The following is a 15,747-nucleotide window of genomic DNA, read 5'->3' as shown; positions in this document are numbered from 1 at the left end:
ATTTAAATTATACTATCTTATGCTAAAAAGGGTAAACTATACTAATTAATCCACTAATAAATCAGAATTGCAAACTAAACTAAATAACTAAAATAAACTAAATGGCTAAAATATGAACAAAAGATGCAAAATGCAGAAAATAGAGTAAAAATACATAAAAGCAATGTATAAGTACTCAGAAAATAACAGTAAAAAAAATACAGAAAAATATCCAAAATAAAAGAAAAAGTATGTAGTGGTTCACCAAAATAAACGCCAGAGATGGCGACCTTCCCACACTTAAAAGGAAGCATCGTCCTCAATGCTCAATCAAGCCGGGTGTGAAGGAGTGTCATCACTGGGAGGGATGGTAGCTGGAGTCTTGGTGGTGGTGGTGGGCTGAGGGTCTGGCTGCTATGGAGGAGGTGCTGACTGGATCAAAATCTCAAGATTCGCAGCCTCAATCTGATGTGGGACCGCTGCCTGTGGTGCGGCTGGTGCTGCCTCCTGGGGATGGGTCTCTGCCTCGGGTGCATCCGCCTCCTCCTCAGATGCCTCGAACGTGGACCCTGGCCATATAATGCCGAATAAAATGTGGCAGGTAAAGGTCCTTACCCTCCAGCACACACCAAAGGAGGGTGATCATAGCAGCCGGGATCTCTGTGTCGTGAGTACTCGGCATCACATAATTACTCAAGATCTGATGCCATAACCGAGCCTCATCGTTTAAGTATGCTCTCTTGATCCCTCTAGGCATGGTAGTGTCCTGACCCATCTCCCAAGGGACTGTCGGGTCGAGAGCTATCCGTGCCTTTACATCATCCCAATCAAACTGCATCTGACGCATGTCCTCCTCAGCCTTTGAATAACCATCAGGCTGATCGGACTTGGCTGGGAGCTGGAGAATGTCCTCTAAGGCTTTCTCAGTGACCAGAATTTGTTTTCCTCTCAGGTTCACTGCATCTAGGATAGTGAGATAGTAGTTGCAGTAGAATTCCCGTACCCAAGATGAATTGACCTCTGTCAGTGTTCTTTCCAGAAAGAACCAGTCCCTTTGCTTGATTTGCTCAGTGGTGTACTGCTGGAGTGCTTCTGGAATCTTCAGAGTTCGTTCCAGATATAGATTTCTGGAGTTTGCAAAAGCCGGGTACTTCAGCTCACAGTACCGGTTTGCAAATTTTATAGGATCATGCGCAGGGAGCAGCTGGTCAGCTTTTTCCTGCTGTGTGAAGTTCTTCTCCTGCCATGAAGAATCGTGCATTAGAGCAATGATGGACTGGGAGGAATCTCCTCTCTTGCGCTTGCCAGTAGCCTTGCCTTTTCCTTTCCTTTGGGAGGCAGACATCCTGAAAAACAGAAAATCAGGAAATGGATAAAAATAGGAAAGCAATTAGGCAATTAAACAAAGGAAACTCAAAGCAGCAAGGGAGAAATAGAATAAGGAAAATGAGTAAATGAAATGTGATTGAATTTATGTTAAATGGAAAAATAAACAATATGCCATGGATAGAAAGTTAGAGGAAAGTGAAAATAAACAGAAAAGAGATCAAAAGGGTTAGTATGGTTAGAATTTGAAAAGGAAATTAGTAAATTAAAATTAGTGAGTTAGCAAAGTGCGGGTTAAAGTAAGTGGCATAGAAAAATTCCATATAACAAGGATTCACAGGTAAGAATAGAAGTACTCATAATCGAACAAGGAAAACAGGGTGATACTGATTCGAATAGAAATAAAGAAAGCAAAAATTGGAATCAGTGAATCACAAATGCAGTTTATGAACCAGGAAATCAAAGAGGATAAGAATGTCTGCCATAGCATTCATGAAATGGTTTGGGTAAAGCAGAGTAAAACAGAGTTTAGAAATGCCAAACCAAAACATGAATGAAAACAATTTACAAAAAATTTGGGCAGCGTTCCGGCTAAAATTGGATTGTCTCGGAAAATAAACAGCAATCATAGCAGTTCATATGAATTAAAAACTTGCTGCAGTTACCAGTAATGAATAAAAATAGGAAAATTTGGAGTAACAAGCAGCAATTGCAAGAAATCATAGCATATGAATGAGGTCACAAGAACAGCAGAAGTGCAGTTAGGATAAAACATAAATAGGAACAGTGCAAGTAAACAGACCTAGATCCACTAACCAGAGCCTAAGCTACCTAACAACCTAAAAATCCACTACAACATGCATATCTATCTATCCTAATGATGAACAGAAAACGGAAAAAAATTACAGAAAAATGACGAACGGATAAAAGGGGATTGCGTTTTGCGGAACCTGGTAGGCGGGAGGGGTGGAACGGGGAAGAAGGTGGCTGTGGCGGCGTCCGGCACGGTGGCGGGACACGGTGTCGCGGTGGCGGCTGATGGGGGCAGTGGCGGAGGGAGGGTTTAGGGTTAGGGATAGGAGAAGGGGGGTTTGCGGGTGGGTGGCGGAGAGAGGGGGTTGGGGTGCGGCTGGGTGGCCGGCGGTGGGGGCAGTGGTCGCGGGGGCAGTGGTGGAGAGGGGAGGAGAGAGGAAGAAGGGAGAAGAAGGGAGGGGAGGGGGTTGCGGCGGCGGCGTCCGGCGTGGCGGCAGCGTCTGGGTAGTGGCGTGGTGGCGGCTGGGTGGTGGTGGGTGGTGGTTGGAGGGAGAGGGAGTTAAGAGGGAGAAGAGGGTTGGGGGTGGGGGCTGCGCGACTGATAGGGTTCGCGTGGCTGGGGGGTTATACTTTCGAATCCACGCGGCCGCGTGGGGCACGCGATCGCGTGGTTGGGGTGAAAATGGGAGTGACGCGATCGCGTGGGGTGCGCGATCGCATGAGAGGGGGGAAAGAAGAGTGACGCGATCGCGTGGGTCGCGTAATCGCGTCGCCGGAATTCGTGCTAAACGCACGACTCCAGCGCCGTTTTAGTGCAACTCTCTGTCTCCTTTTGGGGCGATGTGCAATCCATTCGACGCAATCGCGTCACTCACACGGTCGCGTGGGATTGGTATTGTGCAAGTGACGCGATCGCATGGGGCATGCGATTGCGTGGGCCAATTTATGCGAAATGCACAAGGGCCGCATGATTCCAGCCTAACTTTCTGTTCGTTGGATCTTTACGCCGATATATATATCACGCGGCCGCGTGGGTCACGCGGTCGCGTGGGTGGTGTTTCTCGCAATATGACGCGATCGCATGGGGCATGCGGTCGCGTCGTGCACCCCTTATTTTTTTTATATGCATGAAAAATGCAGAATGCAATGATTAACATGAATGTTATGCATGATTCCAGGTTTAATAAATTAAAATGAAAAAGGAAAAATAAAAGCAATTAACAAGAAATAAATTGAAAAAGAAGCGACCATACCATGGTGGGTTGTCTCCCACCTAGCACTTTTAGTTAAAGTCCTTAAGTTGGACATTGGAGGAGTATCCTGTTATGGTGGTTTATGTTTAAATTCGTCCAAAAATCTCCACCAGTGCTTGGAATGCCAATAGCCTCCGGGGTCCCAAACTAAGCATGTAAAGCTTCTGAGCAGCTCCAAATAGATTTTCAGGCTCCCGGGACTACGAATGTCAGGATAGAGTCCAGGATTCCAGGCCTTGCTTTTAAATCCGCCTCCGTCTTGATCTGCATGTTTCCATTCGGGCGGGTTAAAAAGTAGAATCTCACCTTGGTGACCAAACATTTTCCGTGATCCATGTAATTGAGCATGATACCAATCCGTGTACTTCGAAGTGAAGCGTGGAACCTTATTGAGCCTTGTGCACCAGCTCTGAGTACGAGCCATTTCCCTCTTACTCTTAAAGCCGCAGAGAGCTCTAAGCTGGCCATCTGTTTCAAGCAAACCATATTCAAGTGAATAAGTAAAGTTATAAGTTAAGGATTGTACCCACTTGAAGCTTGTATTAGGTGATAATGGCCTTAGGATAGGTGTTTTTGGTGGTTCTGCAAGTTCCGTTTCCTTGTGCTCTTCTGTGAATTCCTCCACTTCTTTGCAAAGATCTTCAATTGTATCTATGTCCTGGTCAAAGTCTTCTGTATCTTCCTCATCACTTGAGTCATAGATTGGAGGTTGAGAGAAATCGACCTCCGCATCATCTTCATATTCACTTGGAGAATATTCTTCGATCTCAGAGAATTCACTTGCGGATGCAAGTTCATCACCAAGAGAGCCAGACTTGTGACTATCATCATCAAGGGAATTTGCTTCTTGGATTATTCCGTCTGATTCTTCATAAACGACTTGCCTTGGAGATTGTACAATATCCTCCTTAGCATCAACTGTAGCATCCTGGACGGAGTTTTCCTCAATTCTGAATTCCCATGGAAGTTCAACATCTCCCAGGTCTTCAACCAACTCTTCTTCTTGAACAATGACAGCTTCTTCTAATTGTTCTAGTACAAATTCATGCTCTGTCTTGTCCACTGGAGTTTCTGGCAATTCCTTAATGCTCTGCTCTTCATTGAGCTGTCCACATGGGACTGTGGCTAATCCTCGTGTATTTGAGCGCCTAGAAGCCCATTGAATCATTGCTTGCTCCAGTTGTTGAATGGTTGTTTGAAATTTAATTACTGTTTCCTTTAAGCGATCCTCTGCTTCTTGGGTTGCTGGATTTGGACATGATACAAAGGAAAGTGGTGGTGATTGGGAGTGATTGGATTGGTATTGGGGTAAGGAAGGATCATATGGTGGCGAATGGTGAAGAGAAGCTTGTGAGTGTGGTGGTTCGATGTTATGTTGAAAGGATGGTTTATATGCACGGGGTGGGGCTTGTTGGTAGTTACAAGGTTGTCCACCATGTCTTTCAGCTGGGTATGCATTGTAGAATGGTCTTTGTCCAGGATATCTCGGAGGGTGTTGCTGCCAAAAGGGTTGATTAAATCCTCTTGGTTTCATCCATCCTTGATTGGTCTGACCTTGATGCACATTCCTGCTGTAACTTCTATTTCCTTTAACAATATTAGAACCAAACTCAAAGCGAGAGGGGTGAGAGTTCATAGTAGCAAATAAAGATAAAAAGGAAAAACAAAAATAAATAAACAAGCAAAAGGAAAATATTTACAATAACCAATAATAAGGCACACGTTAGCAGTTCCCCGGCAACGGCGCCATTTTGATGAGAGGAACTTTTGCGTGGTCTAGAAATTTGCGGATAAATCCTCGTTGCAAGTATAGTTTCTAAACCTTCAAAAGTCCTTTCATACAAATGTTTTGGTTGTCACAAGTAACAAACCCCTTTTAAAATTGATAACCGAGTATTTAAACCTCGGGTCGTCTTCTCAAGGAACTGCGAGGAAGTATGTTCTTATTATTGGCTATAAAGGTTGTAATCGGGGTTTAGAAGATGAGAGGCAAGTAATTTAAATGACAGGTAAAGTAAATGGCAATTAAAATAAATAAATACTGTAAAGCAGACTTTTGGCAAGGTAAGAGAAGTTGGAGGTCCAACGTAGTTATCTCTCTCAACTATAATGAAAGTTGAATCTAAACTCCACTTGGTCAACCTTTACTAAAGAAAAGGAGAGTCAAGGGACTAATTAAATTAACCTTTGAATCCTATTTATTTCCTAAGAAAAGGTTGGGATTACTTAAGTTCAGCTCAATTAGCAAGATAACGATTATCAATTATGTTGAGTTTAATAACTGTTGAGTTACTGAATTCTTAACCAGAACCAAAAGGGGAAAAAGTAAAATTGATAGAATAATAAAAATATCCTTAGATGGGAAGCAATGGTAACTTAAATCAAAGAGAACAATCATAAACTGAAAATACCTCAAATATTATTAATTCAAATAACAGTCTGTAACATGGAAGAAATTCATAGATCCAATTATAAAGGTAAATAGCCAACTCAGATATTGAAATAAATAAATAAAGTGAAAGGGAAGTTTAAAAAAAAAAGAAATATAAAACCTGGATTGAGAGTCACTCTTAAAATAAGAAGAAATCCTAAATCCTAAGAGAGAGAGAGAGAAGATCTCCCTCTCAACTAAATCTAAATCATTGAAAAGTAAAATATGCGAGCTCTCTTTGAATGGATGCATTCCCACACTTTATAACCTCTGGTCTATGCTGTCTGTACTTGGATCTGGGCCAAAAAGGGCTTCAGAATTCGCTGGGGGCGTATTCTGTAATTTCTGGTGCGTGGCCTCTGTCACGCGTCCGCGTGGGTCACGCGATCGCGTCATTCGGAGCTTTTCCTTGCCACGCGGTCGCGTTAGTCATGCGACCGCGTCATGTGCGTTCTGCTTAAGGCGCGCGGTCGCGTCAGTCATGCGGCCTCGTCGCTGCTGATTCGTGCTTGGCACGCGATCGCGTCATCCATGCGATCGCGTGGATACCAGTTTCCTTAAAGCTCTGTTTTGCTTTCTCCTTCCTATTTTGTATGTTTCCTTTTCCATCCTTTAAGTCATTCTGCCTTAGAAAATTTGAAACTACTCAACACACTAATCACGGCATCGAATGGAAATAAAGGTAATTAAAATAATTAATTTTTAAAGCTTAGGAAACATGTTTTTCACAATATGACATAATAAGGAAGGGAAAGTAAAACCATGCAATTAATGTGAATAAGCAGGTGAAGGATTGTATAAATCACTCAAATTAAGCACAAAAGAACTCATGAAATATGGGTTTATCAACGACCCAGTGCACTTGCTGGTTAGTTGTGCGAAGTTGTAAGAGAGTAATGTGAACATTGACATCACAATTTCGTGCACCAAGTTTTTGGCGCCGTTGCCGGGGATTGTTTGAGTTTGAACAACTGATGATGAATCCTTTTGCTTAGATTAGGAAAATTTTGTCTTTTGGGTCAGAGTCTTTTATATTCTTTTCAAAAAAAAAAATTCAAAAAAAATAATATTTTTTCTTAGTTATTAAAAATACTTTTTCAAAACAAGTGTAACATTTACAGCTCAATTGGCTAGAGCATTGGTTTATGTTCTTGATGATTGGGCACCGGTTTTATTAAAAATCTTTTTCAAAAATAATTTTTCTTGATCTTGTGCCAAACTTTAAGTTTGGTGTTTTCTTATTAATCTTTCTACAATTTTCGAAAATTTTAGTTTGATTTTCTAAAAATTTTAAGTTTGGTGTTCTTTCTTCATGTTCTTGTGTTCTTGTGAGTCTTCAAAGTGTTCTTGAGTTTTCCTTGTGTCTTGATCTTAAAATTTTTAAGTTTGGTATTCCTTGGTGTTTTCCCTCCAAAATTTTTGAAAACAAGGAGCATTAGATCTAAAAATTTTAAATCTTGTGCTATCTTAGTGTTTTTTCTCTCTCCTCTTTAAATTCAAAAATATCTTTTCTCTCTATTTTAAAGTAAATTTTCGAAATTTACTTTTAAAATTCAGATTTTTATTTCAAAATTTAAAATCTTTTTCAAATCATATCTTTTTCAAAACTTCCTAACCATTTTTTCTCTCTCTCCATTTTTCGAAAATCTTCACCCATTTTTATTTATTTTATTTTAATTTATTTTATTTTCGAAATAAATACTAAATAAATAAATAAAAATATTTTTCTCTATTTTACATCATCTCCCTTTCTCCATCACGGATCTAAGTGGAAATGAACAGTCCAGAAGGACTCTGGGGTCTTATGCTAACCCCACTGCTGCTTCATATGGGAGTAGTATCAGTATACCCTCCATTGGTCAGTAGCTTTGAGCTGAATCCTCATCTCATTATCATGGTGCAGCAAAGTTGCCAGTATTCCAGTCTTCCACAGGAAGAACCTACAGAGTTTCTGGCACAGTCTTTACAAATTGCTGACACAGTACATGATAAGGAAGTAGATCATGATGTCTACAGATTATTACTGTTTCCATTTGTTGTAAAAGACCAAGCCAAGAGGTGGTTAAATAACCAACTAAGGCTAGCATAAAGACATGGAAACAGCTGACAGAGAAATTCCTGAATCAATACTTTCCTCCAAAATGGATGACACAGCTAAGGCTGGACATCCAAGGCTTTAAACAAGGAGATAATGAATCTCTTTATGATGCCTGGGAGAGATACAGAGAGATGCTAAGAAAATGCCCCTCTGAAATGTTTTTAGAGTGGGTTCAGTTAGACATCTTCTTTTATGGGCTTGCAGAAAAAGCTCAGATGTCTCTAGATTACTCAGCTGGTGGATCTATCCACATGAGAAAGACAATTGAAGAAGCTCAAGAGCTCATTGATACAGTTGCCAGAAATCAGCATCTGTACCTAAGCAGCGAATCTTCCATGAAAGAAGAGGCTAAAACAGTGACTACTGAACCCAGTCCTGCTGAACAAGCTACTGAATTCAATCAGCAATTGGACTTTCTAACACAGCAGTTAGCCGAATTCAAAAATAGACTACAAGAGACAAGGATGGCTAATATAAATATGGAAGAATAATTAAAGCAAACAACGCAGCAGCTGTCAAAACAAATAATAGAAGAATGCCAAGCAGTTCAATTAAGAAGTGGGAAAACACTAAATACCTCACCTCAAGGCAGCAGGAAGCCAAGAAATGAGCAAACTACCCAAATTTCATCTGAGGACAGTAAGAGCCCAGGGAAAAATAATTCTGGCACTAAAACGCCAGAAATTGGGTGGAAGGCTGGCGCTGAACGCCCAAACCATGCTCAGGACTGGCGTTCAACGCCAGAAACAAGCAAGGAACTGGCGTTGAACGCCCAAAAGAAGCACAGTTCTGGCGTTCAGACGCCAGGAACAGATGAGGAGTTGGCGTCTAACGTCACTCCAGCTTCTAACTCTGGTACTCAAATGCCAGTGAGGGATCAGACACACACAAGTGCTGATGACAACCCCTCTAAAAAGGCTTCTTTAACCATTTCTGTAGAAAATAAACTTGCAGCAACCAAGGTTGAGGAATATAAAACCAAGATACCTTATCCTCAAAAACTCCGCCAAGAGGAGCAGGATAAGAAATTTGCTCGCTTTGCAGATTATCTCAGGACTCTTGAAATTAAGATTCCGTTTGCAGAGGCACTTGAGCAAATACCTTCTTATGACAAGTTCATGAAAGAAATCTTAAGTCATAAGAAGGATTGGAGAGAAACTGAAAGAGTTCTCCTCACTGAAGAATGCAGTGCAGTCATTCTGAAAAGCTTTCCTAAAAAGCTTAAAGATCCCGGAAGCTTTCTGATACCATGCATATTAGAGGGTAATTGCACCAAGACAGCCCTATGTGATCTTGGGGCAAGCATCAACCTAATACCGGCATCCACCATCAGAAAGCTTGGTTTAACTGAAGAAGTTAAACCAACCCGGATATGTCTCCAACTTGCTGATGGCTCCATTAAATACCCATCAGGCGTGATTGAGGACATCATTGTCAGGGTTGGGCCATATTCGCCTTTCCCACTGACTTTGTTGTGCTGGAAATGGAGGAGCACAAGAGTGCTACTCTTATTCTAGGAAGACCTTTCCTAGCAACTGGACGAACTCTCATTGACGTCCAACAGGGGGAAATAACCCTGAGAGTCAATGAGGATGAGTTTAAGTTGAATGCTGTCAATGCCATGCAGCATCTATACACACCAAAAGACTGCATGAAAGTTGATCTCATTGACTCTCTGGTGGAGGAGATCAACATGGCTGAGAGTCTCGAATCAAAGCTGGAAAACATCTTTAAAGATGTTCCGCCTGACCTAGAGGATTCAGAGGAATTGAAAGAGCCTCTGAAATTTTCTCAGGGAGAGGAAAAACCTCCTAAACCCGAGCTCAAACCATTACCACCATCCCTGAAATATGCATTTCTGGGAAAAGGTGATACTTTTCCAGTGATCATAAGCTCTGCTTTAAATCCACAGGAAGAGGAAGCATTAATTCAAGTGCTAAGGACACACAAGACAGCTCTTGGGTGGTCCATAAGTGACCTTAAGGGCATAAGCCCAGCGAGATGCATGCACAAAATCCTATTGGAGGATGATTCTAAGCCATTGGTTCAACCACAGAGGCGACTAAATCTAGCTATGAAGGAAGTGGTGCAGAAAGAGGTTACTAAATTACTGGAGGCTGGGATTATTTATCCTATTTCTGATAGCCCCTGGGTAAGTCCTGTTCAAGTTGTCCCTCAAAAGGGAGGCATGACAGTGGTTCATAATGAAAAAAATGAACTGGTTCCTACAAGAACAGTTACAGGGTGGCGCATGTGTATTGATTACAGAAGGCTCAATACAGCCACCAGAAAGGATCATTTTCCTTTACCATTCATAGACCAGATGCTAGAAAGACTAGCAGGTCATAATTATTACTGCTTTTTGGATGGCAATTCAAGCTACAACTAAATTGCAGTAGATCCCCAGGATCAAGAGAAAACAACATTCACATGTCCATCAGGAGTATTTGCTTACAGAAGGATGCCTTTTGGGCTGTGTAATGTGCCTGCAACCTTTCAGAGATGCATGCTCTCTATTTTCTCTGATATAGTGGAAAAATTTCTGGAAGTCTTCATGGATGACTTCTCAGTATATGGAGACTCATTCAGCTCCTGCCTTGATCACCTGACACTGGTTTTGAAAAGATGCCAAGAGACCAACCTGGTTTTAAATTGGGAAAAATGTCACTTTATGGTGACTGAAGGGATTGTCCTTGGGCATAAAATTTCAAACAAGGGAATAGAGGTGGATCAAGCTAAAATAGAGGTAATTGAAAAATTACCACCACCTGCCAATGTTAAGGCAATTAGAAGCTTTCTGGGGCATGCAGGATTCTATAGGAGGTTTATAAAGGATTTTTCAAAAATTACAAAACCTCTAAGCAACCTGATAGCTGCTGACACGCCATTTGTGTTTGACACAGAGTGCCTACAAGCGTTTGAAACTCTGAAAGCTAAACTAGTCACAGCACCAGTTATCTCTGCACCAAACTGGACATTACCATTCGAATTAATGTGTGATGCCAGTGATCACGCCATTGGTGCAGTACTGGGGCAGAGGCATGACAAGCTTCTGCATGTCATTTATTATCCTAGCCGTGTTTTGAATGATGCCCAAAAAAATTACACAACCACAGAAAAAGAATTGCTTGCAGTGGTTTATGCCATTGACAAGTTTAGATCATACTTAGCAGGATCAAAAGTGATTGTGTACACAGATCATGCTGCTCTTAAATATCTACTCACAAAGCAGGATTCAAAACCCAGACTCATAAGATGGGTGTTGCTTCTGCAAGAGTTTGATATAGAAATAAGAGACAGAAAAGGGACAGAGAACCAAGTGGCTGACCATTTGTCCCGGATAGAACCAGTGGAAGGGGCGTCCTCCCCCTCTATTGAGATCTCTGAAACCTTTCCGGATGAGAATTTGTTCACCATTCAGGAATTACCATGGTTTATAGACATTGCAAACTACAAAGCTGCAAGGTTCATTCCCAAGGAGTACAGCAGACAACAAAAGAAAAAAATTAATTACTGATGCAAAGTACTACTTGTGGGATGAACCCTATCTCTTTAAGAGATGTGCAGACGGCATAATCCGTAGGTGTGTGCCTAAGGAAGAAGCACAAAGGATCTTATGGCATTGCCATGGGTCACAATATGGAGGTTATTTAGGAGGTGAGCGAACAGCCACCAAGGTCCTCCAATGTGGTTTCTATTGGCCTACACTTTACAGAGATTCCTGAGAGTTTGTACGTAACTGTGACAGTTGCTAGAGAGCTGGTAATTTTCCTCTCAGTTACGCCATGCCTCAATAAGGAATCTTGGAGATTGAGTTGTTTGACGTATGGGGTATTGATTTCATGAGGCCTTTCCCACCATCATACTCAAACACTTATATTCTGGTGGCAGTTGACTATGTATCAAAATGGGTTGAGGCCACTGCCACACCCACCAATGATACTAAAATAGTACTGAAATTCCTCTAGAAACATATGTTCAGCAGATTTGGTGTCCCTAGGGTACTAATCAGTGATGGGGGCACTCACTTCTGTAACAAACAGCTTTACTCCGGTCCGGTATGGGATTCGCCACAAGGTGGCAACTCCATATCATCCACAGACAAATGGGCAAGCTGAAGTCTCTAACAGAGAACTGAAAAGAATCCTGGAACGGACTGTAAGTACCCGTAGAAAGGATTGGGCACAAAGCTTGGATGATGCTCTGTGGGCCTACAGAACAGCATTCAAGACTCCTATAGGGACCTCTCCGTACCAACTTGTGTATGGTAAGGCTTGTCACCTGCCCATGGAACTGGAACATAAGGCCTACTGGGCAACCAGATTCCTAAACTTTGATGCCAAATTAGCTGGAGAAAAAAGATTTTTCCAGCTGAATGAGCTAGAGGAATTCAGATTCACTGCTTTCGAAAATGCCAAGCTGTATAAAGAAAAATAAAAAAGGTGGCATGACAGAAAGCTGTCATCTAGAGTCTTTAAACCAGGACAAAAGGTTCTGCTATTTAACTCTAGGCTCAGGCTATTCCCCGGGAAACTGAAATCCCGGTGGAGGGGACCATATGTGATTACAAGTGTATCACCATATGGTTATGTGGAGCTTCAAGACATTGATTCTGATAAGAAGTTCATTGTTAATGGATAGAGAATCAAGCACTATCTTGAAGGCAATGTTGAGCAAGAGTGCTCAAGGCTGAGGCTAGATTAAAAACTCAGCAAGGTCCAGCTAAAGACAATAAAGAAGCGCTTGCTGGGAGGCAACCCAGCCATGGGGCATCACTTCCTCTAAGCATTTTGCCCTATTCTTGATTTTATTTGTTTATATAAAGTTCATTGATACTAAGGTAAAGAGTCAATTGTATAAGTATACAAGGTTACAAAAGGATTTTGCACACAAAACAGAGAAAAAGAGCTCACTGGCAAGAAAACGCCAGTAAGGATAGCCATCTGGGCGTTAAACGCCAGAAAGAAGCATCTTCTGGGCGTTTAACGCCAGAAAGAAGCTCCTTCTGGGCGTTTAACGCCAGATTTACAGCGTCCTGGGCATTCAGAAAAATGCCCAGTGACAAAGGAGTTCCTGGTGTTCAACGCCAGAAAGAAGCAACAGCTGGGCGTTGAACGCCCAGGAGAAGCAGCAGTTGGGCGTTGAATGCCCAAAACATGCAGCGTTTGGGCGTTCAAACGCCAGGATGGTAGGGAGGAGGTAATTTCATTTTTACTTCATATTTTTCATTTTAATTTTAATTTTCATGTTTCAATTCATGATTTCTTGCATAAACATGTTACAAACCCTGATTTCTAAAATCCCTAATTTCTAAAAACCCTACTTTAAAAATATCAAATGTATCTTAATCCATAAGCACAAATCCTTTTTTCAATCCAATTCAACTCTTTTTCAAAATTTTCAAAACAAATCTATCTCTTTTTATTCAAAAATCTTTTCAACTAATCAATATCTTTTTCAAATTTCCATATTATCTTTTTCAAAAATCCAAATTTATCTTTTTCAAATATCTCTCATATCTTTTCAATTTTAAATTATATCTTTTCTTATCATACTTATCTCTTTTTAAATCATATCTTCTATCTTATCTTTATCCTTATTTTCGAAAACCCACCCCCTTCCCTTTTAAAAACACATTCGGCCTCCCTCCTCTCATCCACCATTCAACACTAGCTCTCCTCCTATTCCCTCTTCTTTCTTTTCTTTTGCTTGAGGACAAGTAAACCTCTAAGTTTGGTGTGTTTATCCGTGATCACTAAACCATACCCACTAAGATCATGGCTCCCAAAGGAAAATAACCCACTCCAAGAGGCAAGAAAGAGAGTATTCCAAAACCACTTTGGAATCAAGGGAGGTTCTTAACCAAAGAACATTCAGACCATTACTACAAAATAATGGGTCTAAGATCAGTGATCCCGGAAGTCAAGTTCGATCTGAAAGAAGATGAATATCCGGAGATCCAAGAGCAGATTCGAAACAGGAACTGGGAAGTCCTAGCTAATCCTGAAATGAAAGTGGGAAGGAATATGGTTCAGGAATTCTATGCTAATCTGTGGCAAACAGACAGGCAGAGAATATCTGAAACTGCCCTCTATGACTATCGAACTTTGGTCAGAGGAAATATTGTTCACATCCACCCTGACAAAATCAGGGAGATCTTTAAGCTACCTCAGCTGAAAGATGACCCAGACTCCTTCAATAGGAGAATGATGAGAACAAACAAGGGCCTGGATAAGATTCTAGAGGATATATGCATCCCTAGAGCCAGGTGGACCACCAGCAGCAAGGGTGTCCCAAATCAACTCAAGAGAGAAGATCTCAAACCAGTTGCCAGAGGATGGCTGGACTTTATTGGGCATTCTATATTGCCCACAAGCAACTGTTCTGAAGTCACTGTTAAAAGAGCAGTAATGATCCATTGCATTATGTTGGAAAAAGAAGTAAAAGTTCATCAACTGATCCCATCTGAATTTTACATACTTGCTAACAAGAACTCCAAGGATGCCAGGTTGGCTTATCCAAGCTTAATCTCTATACTCTGCAAAGATGCTGGAGTAAAGATGGGAATAACAGAGTATATCTCAGTGGAGCAACCAATCACTAAAATCACAATGGAAAAACAACAAATGCAAGATGACCACACCTAGAGGAGGGCGCAAGAATTCCTCCCAGAAGTCCCTCAATTTGAATATTGGGAACAGCTTGAAACATCTGTTACCAAGTTGCAAGAATCTATGGACCAAATAAAAGAAGAACAGCAAAATCAAAACAGTATGCTCTGCAAACTGCTCAGGGAACAAGAAGAGCAAGGGCGTGACTTAAAGGAACTGAAGGGTCAGAAGTTAGCTCTTGAAGGTCCAAGCACCCCACAGAGTAGAGGAACATCCACTTCCCAACCTCAAGGTTGTTGAGTTCTAATCTTAGCCTTAACCCTGTGATAATTGCTCTTATTTGTGCTTTACCTTAGAAGTTACGTATAAGTAGTAGTAATTAGTATCTATATTTTGATTTTATCTCCAATTAAGCTATAATTTATTTTTCTCATCATCATTAAACATGAATAAAATAGAAGATTTTCTTTAGGATAAGGAGGCAATATTTCTCGAGTTTTTAATACAAGAAATTTTGATTAATTACATGTGGTGGCAATGCTTTCTGCCTTCTGAATGAATGCTTGAACAGTCCATATGTCTTTGGAATTTGATTTTCTTGAATGTTAAATGTGTTGGCTCTTGAAAGAATGATAAACATGAGACATGTTATTGGTAATCTGAAAAATCATAAAAATGATTCTTGAAGCAAGAAAAAGCAGTGAATACAAAGCTTGCCAAAAAAAAAGCAAGCAAAAAAAGCCAATAACCCTTAAAACCAAAAGGCAAGGGTAATAAAAAGGATCCAAGGCTTTGAGCATCAGTGGATAGGAGGGTCTAAGGGAATCAAATCCTGGTCTAAGCGGCTAAACCAAGCTGTCCCTAACCATGTGCTTGTGGCGTGAAGGTGTCAAGTGAAAACTTGAGACTGAGCGGTTAAAGTCAAGGTCCAAAGCAAAAAGAAGAGTGTGCTTAAGAACCCTAGACACCTCTAATTGGGGACTTTAGCAACGCTGAGTCACAATCTGAAAAGGTTCACCCAATTATGTGTCTGTGGCATTTATGTATCCGGTGGTAATACTGGAAAACAAAGTGCTTAGGGCCACGGCCAAGACTCATAAAAGTAGATGTGTTCAAGAATCAACATACTGAACTAGGAGAATCAATAACACTATCTGAATTCTAAGTTCCTATAGATGCCAATCATTCTGAGCTTCAATGGATAAAGTGAGATGCCAAAACTGTTCGGAAGCAAAAAGCTACTAGCCCCGCTCATTTAATTAGAATCTGAGCTTCACTCAAAAAATCTGAGATATT

This window comes from Arachis hypogaea, chromosome 17, assembly GCF_003086295.3.
Source record: "Arachis hypogaea cultivar Tifrunner chromosome 17, arahy.Tifrunner.gnm2.J5K5, whole genome shotgun sequence".
Taxonomy (NCBI): Eukaryota; Viridiplantae; Streptophyta; class Magnoliopsida; order Fabales; family Fabaceae; genus Arachis; species Arachis hypogaea.
The sequence above is the reverse complement of the archived record's forward strand: the minus strand, read 5'-3'. Positions refer to the sequence as shown.